The following is a 4,751-nucleotide window of genomic DNA, read 5'->3' on the forward strand; positions in this document are numbered from 1 at the left end:
TTCCCTTGTAGCTAAGTTGGTAAAGAACCTGCCTCCAATGCAGGAGACCTGGACTTGATCCCTGGGTGGGGAAGATTCTCTGGAGAAGGAAACTCCAGTATTCCTGCCTGGAGAATCCCATGGACAGAGTAGCCTGCTAGGCTACAGTCCGTGGGGTCCCAAGACTTGGATACGAATTAGCATCTAAACCAAATGAAATCTGAGGAAAAAGAGTGCACATTGTAAAGATTTCTTTTATAACAAAGAACATACTTTTAGATATTTGTTCTAAAATAGCCTACAGTATGTAATCAATTCAGTACAACTAATGTGAGCACCAACTATGTGCATTACACTAAAGATTTCTGTTCATAATAGAAGATACAACTTCTGACTCCCAGTGGTTCATTAAAAAGTTCCATGAAATAAATATCAGTGGCTAATATTTATCTGATAGTTTTATACTATTTTTCAAGGCTTCAATATGCATCATTTTATTTTATTTTTACAACCCCTAGAGGAATGTAAGTTGAATGACTTACATTCAACTCTGTTGGGCTCTATTTACATATGAATAAACAAATTAGGAAACTTGGCTGAATTTATTTATATCTCTCATACTGTCCAGTTATATATTATTCTGTTGCTAGGATTTGGAAGAACCTAATTTATGGCCCAGATTCTTCCTTTAAGATCAACATTAATAACCTCTCAATTTACTAAAAGGCTTTTTGCCATTCTTCCCCTTCAAAGCATCCTAATCATAGCTGCCTATTAAATATTGCAATTTCTCTATTCTGAAGAAGAAGTGAAGAGATTTCTAGAGTGAAAAAAAGTTCCTGGGCTTTCACATGCTTTAATAATCCAGGCTGTCAGATTCTGCTACTTCCCTAAAGCCCACACTCAAGAGTCATTTCAGTAGAGATTGTTTTCATTGATTATCAGTGGTTTTCTCTGTGTTGTTTTTTTCCTCCAAACCAGCTGAAAAGTCCTGAAACACAGGATTTGTTTCTAGGCCCCATTTGTCTTTCGCTTCCAAAGAGCCACAGTGACCTCGGCAAGCTGTATCCAGGAGCAAGTAAGGAGAAGGAAGTGGGAGAATTATTTTTTCCTTTATTATTTTCTTTTTTATCCTGCTTCCGTTGACAATATCCTCCCTGCCAAACTTGGGTCTCCATAAACAGAATGACAATAGAAGGTCTTTTTTCCAAAATGAAGCAACTTGGTGCTTCAAACTTGAATTGAGCACGTTGGCCTAGTAAGTATACGAACTGGCTTTCAGCCTTAATAAGAAACTTTCAGAAAGTGTTTTCATTAAAGATATAAATTGAGGAAGGGATGGAGAAAAACATTTTTATATGTCGGGTGTTTCTAGGTATTTTTCATTTTCAAAAGACTCCAAGTCACATATCAGCAGTGTCAGTTTCCTTCTAGTTCACAGGTTTTCCCAGAATATTTAGATGTAATCTGTTATTTGACGGGATTTAGGAACATTCTGGGGAAAGAATACGCACCCTTATTATTTGCCCCAGAATTTAGGAATAAGATAATTATTTGGACACAAATAGAGAACGCTGAGCTCGTCGAGGCATTGGTGGTTCAGTGGTAGAATTCTCGCCTGCCACGCGGGAGGCCCGGGTTCGATTCCCGGCCAATGCATCATGTTTATGTTTTCCCCAAAAGCCGCAAACAAGAAATATTTTAAGCTAAGTGCACTTCTGGTGATTTACTGGTAATTTACAATTTCACCTTTGTAAATTCACAATTTCAATTTTATAAATTATACCTATTGGCATGCATTTGGTTTTCCAACAACCAAAAAAACCTCAATTGACACTAGTCTTTAGAAGGTGATTTGTGAGTAAGTGGTATTTGGAGGTGGAATGTGGCCACGTACAGACATATATGCAATATTCCTACTCTTCGAAGCAGCTTTAGAAAGATATTCATAATATTTTAGATCTAAGAAAGTGCCAAAATGTATCCCCTTGAAAATAAATTAAAAAACAAGGAACACGTGTTAGCAGAGTGGCGCAGCGGAAGCGTGCTGGGCCCATAACCCAGAGGTCGATGGATCGAAACCATCCTCTGCTATTTGCGGTGTCTTTTTGTTGATTGAAACCTGATCTTAGAAGGGACTGAATGCTTTTACAACAGACTATCACATCTAGTTTCTGTACTAGCTCTGGATGTGTAAGAATCCCTAAAGTTGCTTGTTAGAAATACCTCTTTCCCATTTTTAACGGAGGTAAATCTTATTCTTTATGTCCGAGAAATCTGTTGGAATTTAATCTTTCAGATTTGGGGACCACTACACATCGTAGGGATTGGAATGTGACCTTCGTAAGATCTCTGGTATTTTGTAAGTCAGACAAAGGTTACATTTTGTGATAAGATCTGTAACCAACATGTCATCTTCAAATTGTTGATATTTTTATCATGATGACAGGCATTCCAGAACAGCTGTTAAAATGAAAGGACATTTGTAAGAGGCAAGATATTCCTCATGGGAAAATATCTAGACAATCTTATCAGTTCTGTAGTCGTGGCCGAGTGGTTAAGGCGATGGACTTGAAATCCATTGGGGTCTCCCCGCGCAGGTTCGAATCCTGCCGGCTACGTAGTCGCTTTTTTTTTTTCTCTCCTCCTCTCCAGGTCCAAGTACTAACTGTGGAAACTTGACACGAAATACACTGTTTCCCTGATTATTATTATCTTTCTCCATAAAATTGGATGGAGGAAATTTTAGTCCCCTAGTATAACTGTCTGTAGAGAAAATCTTTGAAATTTACTTTGGTAAACGCTAGGGATTTCTGAGACCATTATAAATACATACACACACACACACACACACACACACACACACACACACACATATGTTAAGCTCAGGCATTAATTCATTTTGAATTACTATCTCCCCAACTTAAATTCAGTTTAGGCTGACTTTCGATCCTCACTTGCCTCGTTTTCCCCTTAATGAACTTCCAAGAATTTGGGTATATCAAGGCATCACTATTTTACTCGTGAATATTTTGACGTTTCAGAACCAGTATTTCAAACAGAAATTTCCAACATTTCCTTCTGGAGCCCTCTTATCATTCCATTTAGGAGGCCATATTGTAGGGAGTAAGTATCAGTTGAAGAATATTCAAAACTGTTTTCAGATTTTGGCTAAATTTTATTAAAAAAAAAAAAAAACAAAAAACCCCAAACATACCAAAAACTGTTTCGCTTGCTAAAACTCTTTCTAAGACATACGCACACGGTATATACGACAGAAATAAGAATGAATATAACAAAAATTCAACTTGTATTAAACTTGCAATTGATCCATTTGGAATTGCGGATAAGCAAAAAGAAGTTTGTAAAAATACTCCAAAGTTTTTCCTTAATCTCAAAATTAATAATAATTTCCTATCTTATCTTGAACGTTTTTCTTCTTCTTCTATATTCACACGTGTCCTATGGAATTTTTAAGTGTAGACACCATATATAGACATTCATGGCCCGGGTCAGAAATTCAGTTAAGTGCAGTTTTGATTTTGCAAGGAAGGCAGATACTCAAACCCTACGTGGACTCTGAGAATAACTGGAAGCAAAGTGAGCTGTACGCTTTTCGCATTGTGGAGCACTGATAATGAGGCCTTCATTCATACAAGACCGAAATCATCAGAATAAAGTGCATATGACACACTGCAGCCACGTTTCTAACTGCTCGCCTTAAAGAGCATACGGTGGCCCCATGGTGTAATGGTTAGCACTCTGGACTTTGAATCCAGCGATCCGAGTTCAAATCTCGGTGGGACCTGACTTTTGGTGCCTTCCCTCCCCGTCTCTTCAATCACTGTGGTATCTCCAGGAGGCCAGACATCTAAGCACTTGCGCGACTAGACACCCCATCCCCGTCAGCAAGGAGGCAATGTTCTGCCGAACAACTTTCTTCATCTATTCATCTGAGATTTCCCATCTGTTGTCTTCTCCATTTCCTTCTCTGGACTACAGAATCCCCTCAGATTCTAGTAATTTAGATTGCTGTCTGCTTGACTATTCGCGTTTTATACCCCTGACCTCAGTTCTGGGTCCGAGTTCCATCAGTTTTTAATATGAACTGGGTCCTGAGAAATTCGTAGTGCCTGTGAGCCTTGGTCGTTGTATTTCACTCGGATCCTTCGCTGACTGGGATACAACTGATTCTTTATATATATTTTTAAGATAAAAAATTATAGTTCTCAAAGTCCTGAAGAGCACAGGCTCTTCAATGAATATTCAGAAATCTTCCAGGAGATAGTAGGTTGTAGTGGCCCCATGGTGTAATGGTTAGCACTCTGGACTTTGAATCCAGTGATCCGAGTTCAAATCTCGGTGGGACCTTCATTAGTTTTGGTGACCAGCCAATTTTCTCTCGGTTTGCCTCAAATTGATAATGTACACATCGGTTTCCGGGCATAACCTTCCCACTCAGGCATCCTCCGGAGAAGCATTCTCCCTTACTTTCTTCTGGGACTCCTATGAAGCGGGTCAGATCTGTAAGTGAACTACCTACTTGAGTGATTAAGAGTTCATATATCAGAGGCCTTTATAGCAGTCCCAGAAGACAGGCCCCACCTGTGATCCTTTTCTCCTTCGGAGCTCAGGCAAATGCTCTGTAGGCTGCAAAACTCTGCACACAGACCAGAAAATGTCCAAAACATAGAATAAGATTCTAAGCTATCGGTCATCTGAGAGTCTCCACTGTCTCTTTACAGGACAGTGTAAAGTCTCCACTGTCTCTT

General features: G+C 39.1%; 5 non-coding genes across 5 annotated transcripts; all 5 read left to right on the plus strand.

The window, feature by feature from the left end:
• The first annotated feature begins 1,567 nt into the window (after window positions 1–1,567).
• TRNAG-GCC (transfer RNA glycine (anticodon GCC)) lies at window positions 1,568–1,638 on the plus strand. Its single transcript has one exon. It is a non-coding gene; the product is annotated as a tRNA-Gly (tRNA).
• A 363-nt stretch (window positions 1,639–2,001) lies between these two features.
• On the plus strand, window positions 2,002–2,073 carry TRNAM-CAU (transfer RNA methionine (anticodon CAU)). The gene has a single exon. It is a non-coding gene; the product is annotated as a tRNA-Met (tRNA).
• A 445-nt stretch (window positions 2,074–2,518) lies between these two features.
• Window positions 2,519–2,600, plus strand: TRNAS-UGA (transfer RNA serine (anticodon UGA)). The gene has a single exon. It is a non-coding gene; the product is annotated as a tRNA-Ser (tRNA).
• A 1,115-nt stretch (window positions 2,601–3,715) lies between these two features.
• On the plus strand, window positions 3,716–3,787 carry TRNAQ-UUG (transfer RNA glutamine (anticodon UUG)). Its single transcript has one exon. It is a non-coding gene; the product is annotated as a tRNA-Gln (tRNA).
• A 491-nt stretch (window positions 3,788–4,278) lies between these two features.
• Window positions 4,279–4,350, plus strand: TRNAQ-UUG (transfer RNA glutamine (anticodon UUG)). The gene has a single exon. It is a non-coding gene; the product is annotated as a tRNA-Gln (tRNA).
• The last annotated feature ends 401 nt before the right edge of the window (window positions 4,351–4,751 follow it).

The sequence above is a fragment of the Bos javanicus genome, chromosome 23 (assembly GCF_032452875.1).
Source record: "Bos javanicus breed banteng chromosome 23, ARS-OSU_banteng_1.0, whole genome shotgun sequence".
In the NCBI taxonomy this organism is placed as follows: domain Eukaryota; kingdom Metazoa; phylum Chordata; class Mammalia; order Artiodactyla; family Bovidae; genus Bos; species Bos javanicus.